General features: G+C 38.8%; 1 protein-coding gene across 1 annotated transcript in view; it reads left to right on the forward strand.

The window, feature by feature from the left end:
- The first annotated feature begins 3,409 nt into the window (after nt 1-3,409).
- Nucleotides 3,410-24,827, forward strand: part of glis1a (GLIS family zinc finger 1a) — a 67,672-nt gene continuing 46,254 nt past the window's right edge. The window contains exon 1 of the mRNA XM_085255070.1: nt 3,410-3,705. The gene's annotated coding sequence lies outside the window, so the exon portion shown is untranslated. The remainder of the gene's footprint in view (nt 3,706-24,827) is intronic.

Below are 24,827 nucleotides of genomic sequence, written 5' to 3' on the forward strand. Positions count from 1 at the left end.
TGATCTAACAAAGGTAAAGGGAAAAAATTAACCATGTTTGCTGTTCATATGTCTTGTAATTGGGATGAAGTAAACATCTGTTGAGTAATTTAACATAAAATTGTTTGATAGTGTTAATTTGGAAAGCCAAAACTCTAGCGGGTCCACCAGACCCATGAACACTGGCTGAGTAACAAAAATACGAACACCACACAAGGGTTAAACAAAGAAAAAAAGTAGAGGCAAACCGAGGAGGTGTATCAACCAAATCTTTTAGCTTGTATGCTGTTTTTGCTAGACCCTTTTGGCTTGTAAGTCTTGAAAAGGAAGTAACACCTCTTGCTATACCTTGCAAACAGTAAGTGTTTCATATATATATATATATATATATATATATATATATATATATATATATATATATAAAACTTAACATAAAACACTGATGTAGAAGAAACAGGTCCTCAACACAAAGAAAGTCAAGTAATACAGAGAGGAAAGAAAATCGCTGAGGACACGCTCTATAAAATCTATGCATTATGTGTCTCCAGAGGGCTTGAGAGGTGATAGCATATCGGCATATTTTTATAGTAAAAGTGAACCAAATATCTGAAATACCAAAAATGCTGGGATTATTTAATTTATGGGACAGACACTTACCAATTTGAGTTAAATGATGAGCTCTTATTACATTAATTTGATTTTTTTTTAAAGTCATTGCTGGTTGCAGAGTGTCAAAATGCCCGCATATCTTTTTATATTCATCGCAAAATACCAAATATCCCACAATGAAAAAGCCTTGAAAGCATGTGAATTTGAGAACCTACTTAATTCTCCAAGTTGGAACATCAGTCCATCATCTCCAGTGATTTGTTGTTTGCTCTGAGATGAAAATGAGCTGCAGATAAAACACTTGTGTTTTACCCTGAATAAATGCTTTAATTCTCATTTTCAAAAGATTTCTGAATGACTTTAAAGAGAAGGGATGGTAAAAAGAGAAATTAACACCAGCTGCTTTCTGCATCTAGTTAGCAGCGAAGCCCCTGTGTCCCAAATTTTCATGGAGAATACGTTCTTTTGTGAATTGTTTTTGCCCATCTGGTTTTGTTTGCAGCTCCATCCCAGAGGACTTGTTTACAGCTCTGTGCATCTTCTCAGAAATCAGAACTCATACTCTGACTTGCAGTTTTACTGTGTGATCATGTACACAGATGAAAGGTTTCTGCTTGTTTGCCTCTTTTGTGTATTTATGAAAGTCTTAAGAGCGTGAGGACGAGACAGATGTTTGACACGCTGTTATGCAGTGTGTCCAAGTATTGACGTGATTGGTACAAATGTTGGAGTAGCAGGGAGTTTACATGTCAGTGCTGGCAGTGATGGGATGGTAATGTGTGCCATCAATTTTCACCCTGGTATAAATCATGCAGACCTGACAGCGACAGAGACACCATATAGGAAACTGTGCGGAGCAGAAACCAGAATATGGTGAAAGTAAGGTCAACACCAAGCACCTCAAACACACTCAACACAATTTATAGGGAAACCACTGGAAATACAAATATCATAAAGTGAAGAGAAGCCATGTGAACTTAATATTAAGTCTCTTTCAGTTATAATATAGGAAAAGTGGTAAACCGTACAGGGAAAAACCGTAATAAAACTTTCTGTTATGCATACTTATAGTTTTACAGATGCATTTGTCTTAAGAGGCTTAAACTATTTAGAGCACATCTGGAGCTGCTTTAGATTTAACGTCCTGCTCTGACCCGTGTGCTGCAGGTGCTAATAATCAATAAACTGATTTACAGTCAACATGCCTTCTATTGACTTTAGCACGAGGATAACATATCAAATAGCCATTCTTCAATGAGAAAGTGGACTTCTATCAGAATCATACAGTGATAAAAACAGTTTGTATGTATGGAAAACATTTTTCCCAGTACTCATTAGCAGTTTAGAGATTTTGCCCTGTGAGGTTGGTTAAAACTACCAAATGTTCCAATTTGATTGAAGTAAGTTTACTATGAATTATACCTAAAGCTTCTTTAATCATAGTAACCATGAAATCTACAGACGTGAAACTAGCCGGCATATGTGTGGTTTACTAAGGTTAAAACTTTCTATTTAAACGATGACTATATATATAAAAAAATGCCTTAAATCTATGTATATTATAGCTAGACTATAGTGATATACATGCCCAAATTATGACTAAAGACTCAATACTTCACACATACAACATATTACATGTAGAAGGTGCAAGCTTCCACCAAGACAGCTCACTCCTGGGCAGTTTTTTATCCTAAAAAAAAGAAATGCTCTCGTATTTTCCTTTTAAAATGTAAAGCCACTGTCCACGAGCAAATATAGGTGAATTTACCTGAAGATAATGTAAACAGGCTACAGCAGGCTGAGAGTGTAGTATAAAACGGTGGTCCTTTTGTTCTTGATCAGCCAAAAGGGACAATTTATTTACAAGAACTCCATCCTTACCACACCAACAAACTCCCAAACCGATTTTACCAATCAGTGTAAAGTTTCTTATCTTATATATCTAAAAACAGGAGCAGATAAAGTAGATCAGTATGGTACAATGATGTAGCCCAAATTTGTCCCACACACAATATAAATTTTATTAATATTATTCTTTTTGAGATTAAAATCTATTTTTGTAGATAAATATCAAAGTGCCATTTCAAGAAAAAAGTTAAAATAATTGTCACCCTTGTTCGAGATTAAACTTGAAATATTATTTCAACTTTTCTTTCAAAAATACTATCCCAAAATAGTACTTCAAGATTTATCTCTATTTTTTCATTTTAGTTTCTAAACCAACAACAATAGAAAAAAAAATTCTAAATAAAAACAACTTTTTTGTTTCTTTTGATGAAAAATAAATGCTTGAATGTTAGATGTTGATATTTTTGAGTGATCATCTCAAAGTTTCAACTCAACAACACAAAAATCCAAGTTCTTTAGAAATACCTAACTTGAAATTCTGACTTACAGAGGGCATGGGGTGGCTGTACATCAGGAGGTAGTGCAGGTCACCTACTGATTGGAAGGTTGGTGGTTTGATCCTTGGCTCCTCTAGTCTGCATGTCAAGCCCAAGTTGCTCTCCGATGCATCCATCGGAGTATGAATGTGTGTGAATGTAGTTAGAAAGCATTAAGTACAGAGAAAGTGCTTGTGTGATTGGGTGAATGTGGCATGTTATATAGAGCGCTTTGAGTACTCTGGGAGAGTAGAAAAGCGCTATATAAGAATCAGTCCTTCCATAGCTTCCATACATACTGGCTGCAAGGACAACATAAAATGAAAGCACTTCAACGTTTCTCTGTTTTATTAATATTTTCCCTCAAACTCAGATTGGGGGCCAATCATATTTAGACTCACCACATACCCCCCCTTCTGGACACGCCCCTGGTCTAAGTCGTTTTTTTTAAACTTTTTTTTTTTTTTTTTACTTCGTTGCTCACTGTTAAGACTCAACGAGCGCTTCATATGCAGCATTATGAAAGAGCTTTAAAAGCAGTAACAGATGCTTACAGATGAACGTATATTAGCTCACGTCGAGGGGAGAGAGTTCGTGCGTGCGCGCGCGGGCAGCTAGGCAGCTGCAGCTCTTGAGCCGACAGCTCTGCAGTGACAGTGGGAAGTACAATCCGCGTGCAGTCAGCGCGAGGCAAAGACCTACTGACAACAAGCTGATGAGGGGACACCACACGGTAAGAACAGCTGGCCTGATGTGACTTTACTGCACTTTTATGAAGTTTTTTTCACGATTTTTTTCGCTGTCATGGAGTTTAACGCGTTAGCACGTTTGAAACAATATGATGTGTTTTCTCCTAACGAAGCCCCCACCACCCAAAAAAAAAAAAACCCAGAAAACTAAGAGTTTCTGTAAATGGACTCCAGCTGATGTATGATGGATGCAAATGTACAGTGACCTGTCAGGAGTTTTATGATAAGTGAGGAAAATCATCGCTGGGTGGAAGAAAATAGTTCCACGCTGTCCTCAAGAAATGTTATTATCAGGTCTAATCTTACCTCCGTATCTTGGATTACACAAGAACTTATTCTGATTGTGCAACAAGCATTTGAGTAAGGCAATTAAGAGCTATACACTATAGTGAGCTCATGCCCAAATGGTTCCCTGTGATAGTTTCCCTCCTGTTACTTATGGGACTTTTCCTTTCCACTCCTCTGCAGTCTGCTGATTTATGTAATGTAGCTGGAATGAAAAGTGCTGCGCAGGGGGTGGAAATCTGGCTTACTGAGAGGCAAACCGATGAGGAGGCTTGTTTTAATCATTAGTCTTATGGTGTCACTGACATGCAGCTTGTGCTGGGAATTGATGGTTTTGAGATGTACATTGAGGTGGGGAATCACTGATAATTTGTTAACTTAATTTAATGTTATATATGTGACTCTTAAAGGAGCAATAAACAAGATTTTTGGCTTTTTCAGAAACCACTAAGTTACTTTAATATGCTTTTGGGAGGTTGATCAGGTTGTTGGTCAACACCGATGACTCACAGATTATTTCACCAGATGCTCAGATTGTTTGTTCAAGTTCTCACATGGACCATGGTGCTACGAGCGGGAAATCAGCATCAAGCCAAGGTTTGTTTCTACCTAAAGTATTTGTTTGGCCTGACAGTTGTGCTGTATGTTCGCCTCAACTTCTCACCGGGGAGAGAAAATAACAATAACATTTCAGTTTTAGTGGATTGTTTTACTATTGCCGCTTTCAAAATGTAAACGGCAGATTCAAAATGTGTCATTGGGTTACAGGGCTGGACTGGGACAAAAAATCGGCCCGGGCATTTTGACTAGAGACTGGCCCACCAGGTATTATAGGAAAAACCATAAAGCCTTTGAATGAAAACAAACGCTGTTGTCACAGTGATGTACACTGTCTTGTTGGTATATATGTATCAGTCTAATAAACTTAAACCTACACCATCCTCCCTATTCTGGTATTCTAAACTGTACCCGAAAGTAGACTGCTTGGTCGAGTTAACCTCCTAAACTATCTAGAACACATGGTGAAAACCTGAAATTAAGACAGAGGAGACTAGAGGTGAGACATGATCATTACTTGTCACGGTCCTGGGTCGGGTCGACCCAGCATTTTGAGTTTCTTATGTTTTGGTTTATTTTTGCATTATGGATTGGTTATTCTCTGGTGATACTGTTTTGATTACAATTATATTCTGATTCTTTAGTTATCTGATGATGATGTTGATGACGATGATGATTATGTCTGGTTTAGGTTTTGTTATCTTGCCCTTATGTTTGGTTTAGGTTGCCCGTGCTTAGTCTTCTCTGCCCGTATGTCCCTCTGTTTGTCCATGACGTCATTATGCCTGTTTACGAGTCTGTCTCTGTCTGGCGTGTGCTTCCTGTCTTATTTTGTAGGTCTGTGTCCTTTGTCAGTGCGTTCAGCTTTGTGCTCTCCCTGTCTCGTCAGTGTAATCAACGTCAGCCGTGTCTCCCAGCTGTTTCCTCTTTGCTCCGTTCACCTCTTGTATTTAGTGTCTGTGTCTTCCCCTACTCGGTGTCGCATCGTTAACGTCTGTTCACCCTCACTTGCTGCGTGTTTAGGATTTCCAGTCCTCCTGCATCTCTGTTTAGAGTTTTGTTTGCTTTTGTGAGTTTTATTTTATCTTGATGTTCTGCTCCAGCAATAAAGCTGCATTTTCTGTCTAAACCTCGTGTCCTGAGAATCCTGCATTTTGGGTCCACCACTCCTGCCTGCCTGCCACACAGCCGACCATGACATTACTGATTACTGATGACAGATTTAGATATATTTTCATAAACCATTCATTTACCACATCAATAAACAGCATGGCAGGGCAAAATATTTTTTCTAACATGGCAACCTTTAAAAAGTGAAAGGAGATAGAAAGACAGGTGAGAAAGAATACAACTTTCCCCTGCACAGTTACCAGCTGTCAGCTACATATAAAAAGGATCCTGGTGTTATTTGTCTCTCAGAAACAGTTCATAACTTCCCTTCAACTCATTCATGTCACCTAAAAGGTAAACCTGTTTCTCCATCACCTGTTCAGCTCTGATGATTCAGTAAGGACATCTCCTGGTTTCATCTTCATGTTTCCCTCTCACCAGATAACCAAACCGACATCATGACCAGCAGCTTTTACAGCTGTGGCTCCAGCAAACATCAGCTGATACTAGAAATGAATAATAAATAAATTCTAACAACAGCTGATCAAGCTTAAACGTGCTGCTGTTGTTTAGTGCGACATCCGCTGGTTTCTTCTTTCTGGCGCAAAGTGGGCGATAAACAAATGAGAGAAAAGCCGATCAGCTGATCATTGATCAGTTTCATTATTGAAGTAGAAACAGGAGAGGGAGGGGAGAGAATGAGAGAAGAAGAGGCAGCTGTGCAGCAAAGACAGAATAACTCCAGCTTTGTGTCTTTTTCATTGTAGCTGAAGTCCGGGACAAACTGTGCTCCTTTTCACCTCAATACGAAACGCGCAATATTTTCTCTGAATACGAGACGATTCCGTTTTTTACAGGACGGTTGGAAACTCTAATAATTAACCTTATAAATAAAATAAGATAAAACAAGTTCAACATCAATAACATCATAGCACCCGCCCAGCTGTATAGAAACTCCGTCATGCTAGCTAGTACGCCGTACGAGCTATTGTAACTGACTGTGAAAAGTCAGCATAACGAAAATAAACTCCACCTAAACTTGGTTTATATCTGACCCAGATAGACTGCAGGTCATAACTTCTTACCTAAAGTTCAGTTCACCGCCTTGGGTCTCTGCTCCTCCTGCCTTTCCGTCATCCACCTGCCAGCGTGTTGTATCTGCTGGCCTCCACCACTTGCTAATGTTACTGAATCTGTAGAAGCTCCGCAATAGCCACCACCAAACAACTGAGTTATTTTTACACATCTCCCTTCATCTGGCCAATCCGCCACCTTTCAGTGTTTATACCGTTACGGAAAAAAAACGAAAAATCACCATCGGCCCGGTATGCCCGATGGCCAGTCCAGCTATGTTGGGTTACAACATGGCTGTAACCCAGTTCCTGAGAAGCCCCCTCTGATCCCCAGTATATATTGAAATGTTATCATTTCCCTTAGGAACTGAGAGACCAACAAGCTTTGTAGTTGGAAAAATATGTTGGTTAATGAATTGTTTAGCGGCATCATTAATTACCTCTGCTGAATGGGTTATGGAATTGGTTCGGTTCGTTTTTCCGTTTGTTAGGGAGATTACTTATTTGCAGGTTTTTGATGTTTAATAATGCAGCAAGGTTTTTTTTTTTTTTTTAAAAAGAATACAGTTTTCTCTTAAATATATTACTTGAGTTCTTATCTTTGCTCGCTGTCTTTTTTAGTGATAATATCTGACTTCATGCTGCTGTTTTAAATGTTAGACCTAAAGCAGAGATTAATGCACTGGAAAAACAACTTATTAATTACAACACATCATTATTTTCAGAAGTCTTGGGCAATTCTTCATGTCATGTCATGTCATTAATGCTGTCACCATCAGTTTTGTATTTTCTTTTCTTTTTTTGCCCTTAGATTTAGAATGAAACTGATGCTCTTGGATTCAGGAAATATTGATGCAATCTTTACTATTTTCTGACCTTTTATATAAAAAAAAAAAAAATGTTAAAGGCAAGAAAAAGGTTCCCCAAAGCAAAAATGCATTAACGATTTTAGATTGCGTCTTTGACATCCTTATTGTTCTCAGCCAGTTTCAAAAGTTCATCACTGACAGATTTTCCAACAGGGGATTCACCGATCTAGCCTTTGGATTAAGATCCGATGTTGATCTACTCTTGTTCTTTAGCCTTTATTTATATAAAGGTGTGTAGATTTCCAGGTGAGCTCACATTAGTCCCATCTTAACTCAAAACACTAAGTCCTGTGTGTCCTGTGTGTCTGTTCTCCAACACAAGAATAGACTTAGCGGATCCCTTGCTTTAAAACAGGACCTGTTTAATTACGTCCTGTGTTTTACTCCTTCACTCTTCCCACACCACTGCTACAACATGGTAGAAACTAGCAGCTAGTTTGGAGCTATTTCACACTTGTTATAGCAACAGCTTTTATTTGTATGTTTGCAGCACTTTGGGATTTAACCTCAAGCTGTTAAGTCAGCTAAGTAAGGTCAAGTGAATTGACACAACTGAAAAGTTCCACTGACAAATCTTTCCTTGTTAGTTTCGCTCTCTTGCTAACTTTCACTATTGCTATGTTTGGTTTGACGCTTTAGAGAAGCTTTTATTGCATTTATGGTAACATAGTGTGTCTTACTGAACCCTCAGTCAAGGTGTCAGTGTTGTATCAGAACTGGAAAAAGTTGCATTCATGCATGTTTGTTTACTTATTTATCTGACGTTTCGTTTATCTGATGTGCTGCTGTTGATTTCTGAGCCAAGTCAGAAGATGTATAGCTAATATTCAGAATGCGTCCTTGTTTATCTTTTTAAGATGCAACATTTTAATACAAACAGTACTAAAGTACATTAAAAATAAACACAACAACTAAAAGCAGCAACTGGAAAAATGGCAATCGCTAAAAAAACGTAGATAATTGAAAACCAATCTAGGAGAGTGTTGCCAAAATTGTGCAAAGCTGCTTTTAATGTGGCATTTTCCCCAAATGATCTTGAAAATCTCCTCAAAACTGTAAACGCAAATAAATTCTTGAAATAAGTTTGTTGTAATGCAGTCAGTTACTGCTCCTCCTTTGATCATCTAATATTCCACCCACTTCTCTAAATTTGTGTAAAACCAGCTGATGGGAAAAACCTGCTGATTCAAATTTGTCTAAAATCTGATCAGATTTTGGCTGGGGAAAAAAAAAGGCTAATGCTATTCCCTCTGGTGCCCATTAGAGGTCTTTCAAAGTCATACGCTTTGTTTCGAAAGACCTCTTAATACTTGTGTTTACATTACGTAGGGAAGGATGACCTAATGTATTTAATTAAGAGTTCAAAGCTGCAGCGAACCCTGGGTCATATGGGATGAATTAGTGTTAGGCAAGAATTTAATTTGCTTTTTCATACATAAATATTTGTTTCCACATCTTTGAAAAAACAGCCTGGAGTCTGAATTTGTCACATCCGATCTCATGCTAGTTCGAGCTGTTGTTTTATGACAGAGCATGTTGATGAAATGGGTCGTCACTTGTTTTTCTCAGCTGCCCAACCCCTGCATACCTTTCACGGACATTAACAGTTATTGCCCTAAAAGCACAGAGTCATTTTGGTTTCGTTCAGAAATATTATTCCTGGCCAGAGGTGCGTTCTCTTTTGCAACACCCGAGGGTGACACAGCTGGGTAATACAACTCGCTTCAAGTATCCGAGGTAACTGTTTCAACATTGTTTCTGGTGTTTATTAACTGCGGGCTAATGTCTTTTTAAATCATGTTTACTTGGGAAATTATTTCAACTCCCAGAACTTTTCTTCTTTGCGCAGTCCAGTGAATTAGTGGGATTATAGGAGTTCCAGTTAATACAAGGAGGGTACTTTATCTGTAAATGACAATTATAAATCCCAGATTCATGCTCAAGGTTATTTTCACAGCACATGAAAACAGATGTATTAAATGTGTGCAGTGTCTCTGGTTTAGAAATGAATCCAGATTGTGTTGCAGGGAAAGGCTCCTCCTTGGGCTTTGTTGATTTTGTGTTGGACTTGATTGAAACTTGGATACCTTAATCACTTTCGACACTATACTGGATTGTGTATTAAAGCTTTTTTTTTTATTCATTTGGTCCCCAGTATTTAAATATGGTTTATTATAAAGCAAATAGTGTAAATGTAGTGGCGTACAAGAGATACTGATACAGGTACAACCCTTTCCCCCTCAGCAGCTGGTAAGCTGTAAAGCAGGGTTTATGCTTTCCATATCTATGAGTCTGCTGTGGTCTATATAGTCCACTGGGGTCCCAGTCATGTAAATTTTGGAGTTTGGAGATAGTTGGAGTTGGTGGGTTGGTGGTCCGCGCAGAATGTACATCACAGTGCACCAACTATGGTTGCACCCAGGCAGCAAACTTCAAGTGGACTTCAAAGACTGATGTGCCATCGAGTCTCCAGCTGTCCATGTCCACAACAGAGTATAATCTAGGCTTCACATATTACTAAAGTTAAAAGGTGGCAATAATGCACCCAGTAGCTTTTTAAGCTACCATTTAAAAACACAAGTAGAGTAAGAAATTATTACTAGCTATATTTCCGTGGAAACTGAAATGTTTTTCTTTTTGCCATCCAGAAGTAAAAATTTCAGTTAATTATCTGAAAAGTTTGTCTTACAAAGTCAAACGTCTGAGAAAATAATAATAATAATAATAATGGATTTATAAAGCGCTTTTCAAGGCACCCAAAGCGCTTTACAATACCACTATTCATTCACTCTCACATTCATACACTGGTGGAGGCAAGCTACAGTTGTAGCCACAGCTGCCCTGGGGCAGACTGACAGAAGCGAGGCTGCCATATCGCGCCATCGGCCCCTCTGGCCAACACCAGTAGGCAAGTAGAGTAAAGTGTCTTGCCCAAGGACACAACGACCAGGACAGAGAGCCCAGGGATCGAACCGGCGACCTTCCGGTTACAGATGCGATTCCAAACCCCCTGAGCCATGGTCGCCCGTTATCAAAACCCATTATCATGGGGGCAGCAGCCTATTTTTTTTCTCTTCTCAGTGGTGGAAATAAGCTTCCATCGGCGTCGAACCAGTAAAAAGTTGAGGAGAAACGTCATCAAAAAGTCCTGCCAGGAAAAGCTAGCATGTCCCAATCTGAGAGCAGACTTAGTTAAGGTGCTCTATTGGATTGTGGAGGCATTTTTAGTACAATGATCTTTGTGACATGATTTGGACTTTGTGACGTCATGCATTATCCTAATGTAAACAGTCAACAGAAGATGGGTTCGTTAAAAGGATTGGACGTGGTCAGCAGCAATAATCAGGTAGGCTGCGGTAGGGCTGGGCGATATGGTCCAAAATTCATATCTCGATATTCTTTAGTTGGATGGTGATATACGATATATATCTCGATATATTTTTTTTTAAGCCATAAAGTAAGAACAGAAAGAGAGGTCTTAGTCAAAGCTGTGTCCCAGATGTCACACAGGCACTTTTACTAACATACAGCGTAGATGTACATGAAAAATTACTCAGAAATAAATTATCAGCATTTATTAAATAATAATGCTCTATAAATAAAATAAAACAATGTTGTTTTTGTGCATAACAAAAAGCTCACAATTGTGCAGTCAAAATGTAAAGTAAAAGACGCTGAGCATAATAACAAAGACACAGATTTCACAGCTGCTCTGTTCCCAAGTTCTACTGCGTGACTGACAGCCGGGAGTTTGAAATCCGCTTTGTAACCATGTCTCTTAACAGGAGCCATTTCTGGTCATTATACACACAAAATACAGTAATATTACGTTGAAGCACAGTACGTATCACTCCGCGAGGCTCCTGACTACGGTAGCCGTAATGCTCCAACAATCCATCAAGCGGTGCAGCTCCGTAGTTTACCAAAGTCGTACTAAAACATTTTTTGACAGATTTCTGAGCGCAGTGTAGCACATTAAATCGGTTTGCGATCAGTAAGCACAACCAGAATTTATACATAAGGCGACATTCTCAACAGAATACATTATTCTGCTGCTCATCTGACACTCCAAATAATAGTAATAATAATTAGTGCTGTCAGCATTAATCTTGTTAAAACGACGTTAACGCCAAAACTGCATTAACGCGGCAAATCTCCGTTAACAAGTTACTGCGGAACGCCCCGTGCGTGGGGCTGCACGGCGTCAATGCGTTAATGAGCTAACTGCAGTAAGATAACGCTGGCCACACTAAAATGGTAATCTCCAAATGTTTTCTTTTTACCAACCAGCTCCTCTTTGATAGCTGCCGTGTCCATCTTTTCGTTGCCTGCAGGTGAAGCAATGGGGGAGGGGGAGTTGTGTTCAGTGAAGGAGAGGCGAGGCAGAGTAACGTTGCGTAGAGACAAAAGTGGACGAAAAAGAGGCAAACTTGCGGCTCCACAAGTATAATTATAAGGTAACATAGACTATATCAATATAAACGATATTGTCACATCTGATATCTCGTATAAAAATATAGCGATATATTTAAAACTCGATATATCACCCAGCCTTAAGCTGCAGTGTTTAAACGATGCTCAGCTGGTACTAAGGGCCCCCCAGAAAATACCCCCCACATCATTATACCCTCACCACCAACCTGCACTATTGCTACAAGGTGGAATAGACCCATGCGTTCATGTTGTTGGGACCTAATTCTGACCCTACCATCTGAATTTTGCCTCAGAAATTGAGACTTATCAGATGAGGGAATGTTTTTTAGTCTTTTGTTGTCCAATTTTGCTCTGGTGTGGTCTTCTGCTGCTGCAGCTTATATGCAGGTTTGACATGTTGTGCATTCAGAGGTGATCTTTTGCATACCTTGGTTGTAAAGAATTTATTTGAGTTACTGTTGCGTTTCTAACAACCTGAAAGACTGTGCCTATTCTCCTCTGACATCAACAAAGCATTCTCACTCAGAACTGCTGCTCACTGGATATTTTTTTTTCTTTTTTGGACCCTTCTTTGTAAAACCTAGAGCTGACTATGTGGGAAAATCCCCAAAGACCAGCAGTTTCTGAAACGCACAGACCAGCCTGTCTGCCACCAACAATCCTGTCACGTTCAAACTCACTGAAATCACCCTTCTTCCTCGGTTTGATGCTCGGTTTGAACTTCAGGAGTTTGTCTTGAGCATGTGTTCATGCCTAAATGCATTGAGCTGCTTAATTGTCTGATTAGAATGAATTATGAATAGAATTAATGAGGAATTAAATTGGCATACCTAGCACAGTGACTGGTTAGTTCCTTTTTAACTCCTTCTAGCTCCGCTTTTGGTCTTCACCAACTTTGAGGGAAATGTCTGGCCTTTGGTCTGGTTAATGGTCCACTGTGTTCAGATCTAATCTATTTCTGGCTCTCTTTTGGTCCTTAGCAGGTGGTGTTTAGTGTATTTTTAGGGCTTCATACTGAATAAAAAGCCATGCGTGGTGGTCAAAGTAAACCAAAATAATACATCCGTAGGCCGTAAAACCAAAACAATGATTGATCTAACTGATCAAAGCTGTTGGGTAAAGGCAGAGCTGGCAGTAATCCTCTGTGGGAGACCTCTTCCATTTTTACATATGAAAAAAATATCAGCAAGTGCAGTTTAGGGTATATTAAGAACATGTCCCATATTTTAAAGCTCTGTTGTCTTTTGTTACAGTACAGTTTTGAAGATGAACACACATTCATAAAGGATAACAAAATAAAGCTAATTGGTTTATTTCCCATGGGGTCTTCAGCAGGAGGTTGGAGCAGAAGCAGCAAGAGAGCAGAGCAGAAAGTGATTAAATCAATGCAGCAGCAATAAACAATGTGCCAGCAAACAGATTGGTAAATAACTCGGCAACAAAGAGGAACTGTCCTAGAAAAATGACAAAATTATTATGTTAAATTAAAAGTATACTTCTTACAGAGCATGTAGCCACTGCCAGTAGCAACATCATGTGCTGTTTTTTGCATTAGTTTGTGTTGGGACGTGTGCACTAAAGAGAGTAACAGACTCAATGCAGAGGGAGTTGTTGCAATAAAGTTCAAATATTATTACTGGGAACCTCCTAAGACTAACATACAAGCATAACAAATATAGCAGTTAAATTAAAGAGATCTGTCAAAATTAATGATGGCTTGAAGAATCTGCAGAGCGACATATGTAGCTTTCATCTACTCCCAGAAGGAAATCAATTTACATTTCTGTGTTTATTTTTTATTTTTATTTTTTTAAAGAAAGAAAAAAGGAGTGTTTCAAAGGTGGCGTAGGGTCTGCTGGAACTGCAGGGAGAAATGTTGAAGTAAAACATGAGTTTTCACTGATGCTTACAAAGAAGAGGGTTGGTGAGAGTTGTTTTGAAATGAATACTCAGAGTACAGTTAAGATTGTGTCCTGGAACTTGTTAAAAGCATTACTTTAATGAGTATTTTGATGTGCTTTTTTTTCTCCCCCCTTTCTTGCGTGACTGTGCCATATTCACTCCTCAGCATCCAAGTGCAAGAGAGTGAATAAGGTAGAGAGATATGACTCAAACTTTCACTCCTTTGGGGAAAGTTGTTGTTGTTCTAACAGTGTACTCAGTAATACGTTCACTTCCATATGTGGAAGTAGACGCATGCATGCATTTCTTTCTTTGATGCAACTGAGAAAGTTCTATTTTCTCCACATATTGTAATTACTGTGTGAAGCTTCCACTCTAAGGCTTAAGACCATCACCTCTGTGTTAGGTCTGATAAAGGTAGAAGGTCATTAAACCCTTACCTCCACAGTGAGGCTGTGTATAGTTTCAAATGGTTTCGCACACATGGACCTTACCGACATCTAATCAAAGTTGCTCGTTTCCTGCCATTTCTGTAACTTTCTGAAGCTGATAATCACGCTGTGATTAGCAAGCTGTGCGGAGCTAAGAAATAAACCCGGCTTCTCTCTCAGCTCTCTTTCAGATGTTACGCAATTATTTCTGTCATTTTCAATGCGAACAATGAAGCGCAACACTATGATTCTCTTCCAGAAAATTCACCATTATCTCTGGATGTCTCCATTGTGGCTTTCTTCATTTTATGATTGCTGGCTTTTCATTCTGTCTTAGTGTTGCCATTTTAAACAGCTGTAAACACTTCTGACTTCCTTCCTTTTATTGATTGTGTATGTTTTCCTAGCTCACACTACGATTTATTGCTCATTATTCCTACAACTTCTGTATTCACTTTATTTGTTTTTGACACACACACACACACACACACACACACACACACACACACACACACACACACACACACACACACACACACACACACACACACACACAGAAGCATGTACTGGGCAAAAGTATCTGGTGTCAGAGAATATTTAAATATAATTTTGATAGCACACGTTAGATAAAATAGCCATGCACAGCTACAAAGCATGCAGAATTACAGTGAAATGTAACTTGAACTGTAATTCAGTGTAGAGGTGGGTGATACAGCTTCAAAATTATATCACAATATTTTAAGGTAATTTGAGCGAATTATATGTATGATGATATAGGGGGAAAAAAACTCAACTTTCTATGAAAGGTTACATCTTGCAGGAAACAACATTTGTGCTGTTGGCTACTGTCACTGATATCAGATGGTAAATGGACTCGATCTTACATACTGCTGTTCTACTCTACACCTCATACACACAGGCACTTTTTTAATGCTTAAGTGCTTTCTATCTAACATTCACACACATTTATAGTCCAATGGGTGCATTGGAGAGTGGTGGGGGATCAAACCACCAACCTTCTGATCAGTACAACAACTTATTTGAGAGAGTGGATGAACTGAGGGGCTGTGCCAACATCCAATAAAATACAAAAATCAAGGATTATTTTGAACTGTGAAGTTGGAAATGAGAATAATAAGTCCCATTTTAAAGTTCACGTACTTTGCTGCTTTTAAAAAAATATCAACTACATGGCAGCACAAGGAACGTTTTACATGTTAATGGAAAGTTTGTCAGATTCCTACAGCAAAGAAAAATAAATCTCAGGAACACCTTCAGTTGATACATGAGGTGCTGAATGACTGATTGCATTGAGTTAACAATATAAGAAGCTTGTGGTGAAATTTGTCCCAAGGCAGAAAAAATACAACATTTTAAATTGTTCTTCACATTCCAACATTTCCAAAGATACAAAATTTGTCGGGCTAAAACTTTGTGGAAAACATGTTGAATATTTCCACTTGATGACAGGATTAAAAAAAACAAAAAACAACCCAAAAAACAGAAAATTAGGTGTGGATCAAGTGGGATATCTCATGCAAAAATATAAATCATATGAGGCAAATGTGGCACTCCAGAAAACCTCTGTGTAATTATCATATCAGTGCAATGAACAGCTGGAACACGCTGACACTGTCAGTCACTGATGAATTGGCTGATTTTACCAACGTTAAAGCCACTGAAAGGGAAACTAAAGTGTTCAAGGACAAGAAGATGCCAGTGAAACTGAGGCTGTCCTAAACACGACCGCATAACTTTGTCAAACTGTTTATTCAGCTAACTGTAATAGATTACATTATTAACAATATAGTCAATGTAACAAGATTTATATAAAAACAAACTTTAAATTCCCGGCTTTGTAGTGTTGGATGTGCGGCTTCTTCACTCGCTAATTCTCCCATGACATCATGTGGAGGAGCCCTGCATGAAAAGCTGGAAAGTGTTGCTTGATGCTGCCCTGACTGATCTACTGGCTGAAATACTGATGGTTCACCAAACATCGGCTACAATAAACCACTAGATGTAAAACATAATCTGTTTTCACAGGGTTGCTCAGACCAAATACCACCCAAAATTTGTTTGGAAAGACACACTGGAGTCAGTCAGTACCCACCATACCAGGAATAAGTCCATTGCAGAAGAGTTTTAACAGACGCCTCGTGAAGCTGCTCATATTTCAAGGCGCTGGCAGGCCAGGAGTCCAAGTTTGGTCCATAGGCACTGCTGCTGCTGGCCCTGCTCTATCTGGTCCATGAGTGCTGCTCACAACAACTTGTGGTTTAGACTGAGCCGCTGTCATTTCACTGGAATTTCCTGCCATCTGCACTAAAACAAAGTTTCTCACAGATCCACACCTGCTTGTAAAGGTTTAGGTTTGCCAAGAGGGGAGGCCGGAGCAGCATAGGTGAGCGGTGATGGAGGGAAAGGCAGAGACCCACATATTTTTTTTATGGTTTGAGTTTAAAAGCGAAGGAAGAAAAATGAAATGTGAATTGGTGTCGCAGATGCTGAGAGCTGAAATGGCATATCTCAACACTTGCCTAAGAAAAAATTTACAGATTGCTTAAGGTCTTGCGTCAAACAGGAATTGCATGATAATATAATGCTGTGTTCATGTCATTAGGAAACTCTGGATTGTTGGCTGCCAGTCCACTTGTGCTGCTGATTCTCACTCATCACTGCAGATTTCTGCTGTCTTTTCACATTCTCGCGTTGCACTTGGATATGTTTTGGTCACAGAGGAGACCCATAATAAATTGCTATTAATAGCTACTGTGTGTGAGTGTAACTTGAACCCAGTGTAATAACTTTGAGGGTTTTTTTTATTGCAGAGTTGCAAGTATAAAGTATTAGTGTTTGCTTACTTCTGCCGATACTTCCATATGTTGTGCGCCAAGTCGGATATATCGCAGCTTTAAGGAAAATCACTTAATTATGTCTTGCTTGTTGACATGAGTGAAATTCACAAGTGGGGAAAATGGATTTTGCCGCAAGAAGCATTGCTATAGTCTTTTCAAAACCAAAAAACATACCCTGCACATAAAAGTCATTATGAAAGTGCTTATAACTTAAAATATTTTTGATGGAAAGCAGCGGGTGACTCCTCTGGCAGCCAAATGTTTGCATTAAAGTCTATGGGAAAATGACCCCTAGGCTCTCTGCTTTGATCACCTAAGTATTCACTTTCCTATTGAGTTTATGGTTTCAGTTGCTGTTTCAAGTCTTATTGAATTGAAGTTCCTTTAGTAAGTTATGGACCCCATTAAGGCCTTTACACACAAGTGCAAAACTTTGTGCAAATGTTTCATGCATGGGGCGATCGTGGCTCAAGAGTTGGGAGTTCGCCTTGTAATCGGAAGGTTCCTGGCTCAGACAGTCTCAGTCGTTGTGTCCTTGGGCAAGACTTCACCTACCGCCTACTGGTGTGGGCCAGAAGTGCCGATGGCACGATATGGTAGCCTCGCTTCTGTCAGTCTGCCCCAGGGCAGCTGTGGCTACAACTGTAGCTTGCCTCCACCAGTGTGTGAATGTGTGTGTGAATGAGTGGATGACTGGGTGTGTAAAGCGCTTTGGGGTCCCTAGGGGGGACTAGTAAAAGCGCTATACAAATACAGGCCATTTACCATTAAAAATATTTTTCTCACTCATCATTCACAGCTGTTCAAACCAACCACATAATTTTGCTGGGTTATGTTTTATTTTTAAATGTGAACTAACAGATCTGACCATTCAGATCAAATAGTAAAACAATGCTATTCTACCTGAGACACGCAGCTAGACGCTGCTAGACTCTCTGAAATTATTTACCTGCTTCCTCAAATGCGTTCCCATATCTGCCAACAAGCACTCAATCTGCCCCACTGACATGCAGCAGTCGTGATGCAACTTCCTCTCCTGGAGTCTTGATAACTGGATGAACCTATAGACAGATTCTTTTTCAGGTAAATGGGATCTTTTAATGTCTCTTCTGAAATGTTGTCTTTGTTTTACAGACCTTTTATTGAATCTGTTATTTCTTTCTGTATCACTGCTTGGTTTGGTAACATGACTTTGAAGAACAAGAACTTTTTATTATTGTTTTGTTTATTCTTATTATTGCTCTTGCTGCTAAACTAATTTCCCCTTGTTGGACAATTAAGCATTTAATTGAATTGAACACAGAATCCTTGTTTCTTCCTTTTTATTTATAAAGCTCATGTTTGATGGTGAATGATTTTTTTCTGAATATAATGTTACACTAATTACAAGCTGCAAGTTTGCAGTGGAAACATTCTGAATTTCATGTCAGTTTTGCTTTTTCAACATGTTTGGTGTGTAATCTCCAGAAGGATACAAAAGAATGACGCTGGGTTGGGCCTACTTTGTGTTTGATAAGTTGTTGCCTTAGGAGTATGTAGTTTACCTCAGTTTCACTGTCAAATCCATCCTATGCTTATGGTGTCTGGTTTTCAAAACCTAACCTGGCTCAGCTCATCGCATATTTTATATGGACTCTGGACTTTGGTACTTTTGGACTTAAAGTTTACATTGTCAGGTAATAGCTTGACTCTAAAGCCTATATCATTGTAGTCATTTCTCACATATGAGCAAGTTTCTTATGAGCTACTCAAAACTATGATACAAATTCTTTTTTGTTCCTTTGATTACACTCAGCTTCACCTCACTACAAAATGTAATATCTGCTTTTGTTAATCTGTGAAATCACAACCAACTGAACGTACTAATAATTACAAGTGTTAAGCAAACCCTATTTATAAAAGATGGATTTAGTCAATGTAGCATCATCTGTTGCCAATTCCATCTTCTATTTGGCCAGCATCATCTTGGTTTTTTGACACTAGATGATCGATGGACAGCATTGTAGTCTGTCGAGGACTATAATGTACAAATTGCACCTCATGTTGAATTTTAAGACTTGAAAATGGTGAACGAGGCCAGTCTCACACTGCTGGTCATTAGTGGGAATGCAGATTTAGAGCTTTTTCCATCTTTCATACAAAGTCGACAGTGCTACATGGTGTTTTCTAAATCTGCAACAGATATTACAGTAAATTGTATAATGCAATGAGATCATGGAAAAGCTTGTCTCCACCAGTAACGGGCCACTTGGGAGTCATTTACAACACCAAAATGTACCCTCTTGTTGTTCTTGAAAACACACCAAAAGACAAATTCTCAATCTTTTTAATGTGTAAATAGTGTTTATTTGAAAGGTTTTACTACTTAAAACAAAATCAAAACAGAGGAGCAAAACTACAGTGACAGCACATGACAGAAAGCAGCTCTGCAATGAAAGAACAAACAACTTCAAATAAATTAGATAAACAAAGTAAATAAAATCATTTCTTGTTTGAATTTTTCTCCTCCTTTGGTTTTCCCCTTTGCTGGTGAATCCCCTACTTCTGCACAGAGGAAACAGTGGAAAGTGTGCTGATTTTACGTCTTCACGCCTCAAACATGCAGTTCTCTTCTCATGTTTTAGCTTTTCTAATGTCACTCACTGCTACGTTATTATAAAAACACTTAGTGAAGCAAATTTTTTGTTGAACTGCAGAGCGATTTTGATTACAACCATAGTGTGTGTGTGTGTGTGTGTGTGTGTGTGTGTGTGTGTGTGTGTTTCTCATAGAAAACTGAAATAGGTCATTTCTATGTGCAGATATGTAATTCAAAATGAAACAAAAGAACAAAATCCCTCCTGCTCATCCAGTAAAATAGACTTTAGTTTGGAGTTTCAATAAATTGCACATTTCTAAAATCCCTATCTGGGCTATTAAATGTCTCAGTGCAGAGGAAGGATTACTGTGAATAAAGTCAACAGTAATTTAAACCTTTTATTAAGATGGCATGCATGAATTGTGACCCAAGAGCAAATCCTCATGTTCTGCAATACCAGAGTGAATCATTCACCTGCTCCCAGTGAGCTTACTTTGACCCGAACTGCGTCTCGAAATCAAACAATTTTTTGGTTTCGCTCACACAACTTAACTGGACTGGGGTGTTAGGGAATTGGGAGTGTTAAATACTAATGATAAAAGTGACTGAATATATCAAAATAAGGGAGGGGATTTTACCAGTGAGTCAGATTTTCACCAGCCACAGTCATCACGTCAGAGACTCGAGGCAAACGGGGTCACAGCACACTGAGCTGAAACACTCGCAGGAAACCAGCCAAGACTTCGTTAAAGCATCTCAACTTCAGACCAGCTGCAGGTGATTATATAGTTAAGTTTGAGTTACCAGCACAGATGATGGATATTAGTTACTTAGCTTTTATGTGAAGTTCAACAAGAGCACCGTTGCAAAGTCTACAACCAGCAAGAATCACTAACAAAAACAGAATTATTAGAGCAGAAACACTGCATCAAAATAAGTGGAAAACAAATGTTGATATTCTCTCCCTCTGTTTCACATCATCAAAACTCAGTTTATTAAAACAATTGAAGCTATACTGGTGACCCAGTGAGGCTTTGTGATAGATTTAGCCACACAAGTAAGATCAGTTTTTAGGCTCTGTATATATTTCTCTTAAAACAAACAAACAAACAAAACAACTAAAGGTCCTACATCTGTAAAAACGTTGGATGTCACCAGCTTGTCTGCAAACAGCTGACAATTACTAGTTGAGTGGTAATGACTTGAAAAAGTGCAAGTTAAACCAGATATGGAGATTATTTGCTTTCAGAGTAAAAATTGTGCCTTACAGTTGTATTTAACACATTTCAGAAGGTGGAACATTTACTTTGAAAGCAATCAGTCTCTGTTTTTGGTTTGTGTCCCACTTTTAACAGTTTCACTACATTTCAGTAAGTAGTTCGCACATGCATGTCGGCGATTAGTGTCCAGCCTTGTGTGCTTGGGGCTAAACAAAGCCAGTTTTATGATTAGTTATATGTATTTTCTATTTGGAACATTGATTTGAATTGCAGGCCTATAACTATTCCAAATGATTTCATAGCACACATCTATAGTCATGCCAGATGTGGTCAAAAAGTTTTGCTCCTGCGCCTATAAAGAGAAAATAAACATGTCTGATTTGAATTAGACTTGAATCCACTTCAAGGCCATCTTCTTGTGCAAAAGTACACCACTTCCAGTGTTTAGTGAAGTCCAAATGTGCATCATCCACAGTGTCAGAGTGTCAATATGGCAAGGCTTCAATTTGAAAATTCATTTTTGGTTAAGATAAAGGCGACAGAGACAAATGTGGTGACAAGGTGAGTAATGAGAAAGTTTTGCAGGGATCGCTTGAGGATGTTACAGAAACGAACCTCCGACACAAATTAACAGAGCATGATACTGCAAGTGTGAAAAAACAAGAAAACCAAAAAAAACAAGATGAGGATGATTGTTTAAAAAAAAACAATGACTATGATCGTGCTTGCTTTCCTGATCTAAAATGCTGTCTTCACAGCCTTTGGGCTCATCAACTGTAAAACAGATGGTCGTCTCTGCATCTCCTCTACTAAGTTTCATGGTAAAAATGTGCACTGTATTGCTCAACCTTGAATGAAAAAGCAACCAAATATAAGTAAACTATGATTTTTAATTTTTAGAGGCATAATCTTCTAGATGTATTATGTAATAAGAACATTAAAATAAATGCACATAAAGTTCATTTTCTACCACAACGCACAGGCTTCTTTGACGAGTCACCTGGTTAACAACCAGAGTGCTTATCCGTTGCACATGCCATCTGTCATTGTTCAGTCTGTTATTTGCAGCTCATTTCTGTATTTTATTTACATTGTTGTTAAACATCACTTGTTTTGTCTTTTTGCATGTCTGTTCTAAGCTGTTGAGCTTTCACGGCCACTGTAACCAATCCCAGCCTTGAGGGCATATCTGTTTTAAATAACACTTACCTGGATCTTTATTTTTTTGATGGATGGTCTCTGTTTTTCCTTCCAGCTGCAGAGTCTATATTTGTGGGGATGGAAGACTAATCGGGTCCTCTGTTGGGGTCTTGTATTGCAGCTTTGCATTCTTTCCTTCAGTTTCAAGCTGTGCTGCAGGCATTGGTGTTTTTTGTTACCAGAACTAGCCTTGCTTTCAGCAATGCTTGCAAATATAGACATGGCTGAGCGTCTTAACTGGCGTCACCACTGATTTTTGTCATGGCAGTGTTGCAGCTTCACATTGCCCTCTTTTATTGAGCTGACACGGATGCCGTAGGGATTTATACTTGCGTGGAATAAATGTATTCAGCACCTTTTTCACACAGAACTGGCTGCGAGAAGCTGACTGGCACACAGAGCGGACAGGTTCAGAAACGAGGTGCCAACTCTCAGCCATGTGGTCCTCATCAGTGGCATTGATGTCCCCAGACTGGAACTTTGGCATGGCCATACCATCCACAGGTGTTTTTGCACCTGCTTCATCTTCTAGTTATGTCTGACTTTCCATTTGAGCTCTCGGTCAACACAAAGCTCTTTAATTCGCAGTAGAATTTTTTGTGAAGTGTTCACGTGTCGTTCAGTCTTCATGTTAAAATCCAAGTACAGCATAGGCCTTCAGCAGGATATTTTCTTGACATGATGCCCATATTTGGCAGAAAACCTCAGCAGTCTGTGCTTTCCCAAACCTCCAAAACACAGTTCTTGTAACATGTTTTCATGTGTGACAACACAGTGGCTAAGGTTTGGTTAGGTTTGGGAACAATTGTGGTTGTGGTTAACCTCTCAAGCTCTGGGCTATTTTCCTTTTTTTAAATTTCCACCTGAAAAAACACTGGCAAATTCAGTCAGCAACTGATGCAATGCTTAATACATAAAATTTCCATAATGAAGGGTTCAGACTACACAGTATTGGCATGAAAATAATCTTACCAGAAACACATGGACTTACAAGAACTGATGTTGTACCTCTGGTGTCTTGTAATGTCACGATAAAGACACTAGTATCTATTTCAGTAATCATTTGTGCAGCCTGGTTCTATTCTGTTCTCCACTTGTACTGAAACTTCCCACAGCACGTCTGTCACATTGACTAACTGAAGCTTAAAGCACTCTTACTCACACAACATTGGAAAATGAAAAACAGGCTGAAGAATGAACATTGCAGGTCTTGAAAGATGGTAACTATAATTGGTTCGTGACCAGCATCCAGTCTGTCATCAATAAAAACATAAAGCGCAGTGGAACCACTAAAAATAATGACAACCAGAGTTTTGTTCGTATTTTTGTACATGTAGATACACTGTCACAAGATTCTGTGTTTATTGTTTCTGTAATTTCCTGATTTCTTTTTTTTTTTTTTGTAATACTCATTTATTTTGCAGTTTAGATAAACTTTTGTCACATCTCAGTCATGTCACTTACATAATTATGATCAAATGCCCCGTGAATGTTTTTCTGTGTGACTTTACTTCCTCCACATCATTTTGGAGCATTTTTTGCCCATTCTTTCTAACGACGTTGCTTCATTTTATTGAAGTTTGCAGGCATTTGTTTATGGCTTCACATTTGACTCTAGAATAATTTGGTATACAGAAGAGTTCACGGTGGACTCTGACTGCGACATTCCCGTGTCGCGCAATAAAACAAACCCCAATTATTGCCCCTCCACCACTGTGCACTGTGCAATTTCACTGAGCGGTCTGACTTTGGGGTCAATTTGCTGGGACATCCATTTCTGGGACTACTTTGTCATTGTGTTAACACACCTGAATGCTCCAGATCATCAAACTGCCAAGCTGTTAAACACGTGTTCACACTTGATGATTAGTTAGTTGTTGCTGGATTGTTGTGGCACTCTTAGCACGAAGAGTGCTTTGCTCTTAAAGGGTTTCTCTTTTTTTGATTTTTCTTTTTTTCCCTCTTTACAAACTCTGATCTTTATGTGTGCGCTCCGATTTTTTTTTAGAAAAATCTGATACAGTTTTAGACTTTTGGCATCTTGCTTTTTTTGTCCTCTTTTCTGTGCTGATATTTAGTTACTTCTGAATAAAATCCCATCAGAGTTTAGTGGGATTTTAATGTAGGACACAAGTTCCTGTGAATCTTTATCTTGACACTCCAAACAATTTTTGTTCAAACTCACATTTGAACATTTTTAGTTACGTCAGTGTTTAAGTTCATAGCTCATGATGGCCAACAGCAAATTGTGTTTAAAAATATTTAAGACTTTTCTCAGCATTCGGTACTTGGTTCTTGGTTTTGGAAAAGGGTAACGTACACCTCTAATCACAACAACGTGTCTCTGTATTCAGCCCGCAGTGTCAGGTCAGCAGCTTCAGCTCAGGCGTCTTCCCTCAGTGAAAATAACTCGTTCTCCTGTTGAAGCTGAATCAGTTTGACAGCTTGTACAGATGGGACATTTTTAGAGTTTAGTGCAGAACAGAAGCAGAAGATTGTGCTCATATTTTTATTCACTTTTACAAAAACTCTGTCCCCCAGCATGCAGGACTGTGATCCAAAGCACATTTATAGGAATTTATTACTGC

The sequence above is a fragment of the Mchenga conophoros genome, linkage group LG18 (assembly GCF_057382185.1).
Source record: "Mchenga conophoros isolate Kocher_MC1m ecotype Shallow Benthic linkage group LG18, M_conophoros_male_GT1.1, whole genome shotgun sequence".
Classification (NCBI taxonomy): domain Eukaryota; kingdom Metazoa; phylum Chordata; class Actinopteri; order Cichliformes; family Cichlidae; genus Mchenga; species Mchenga conophoros.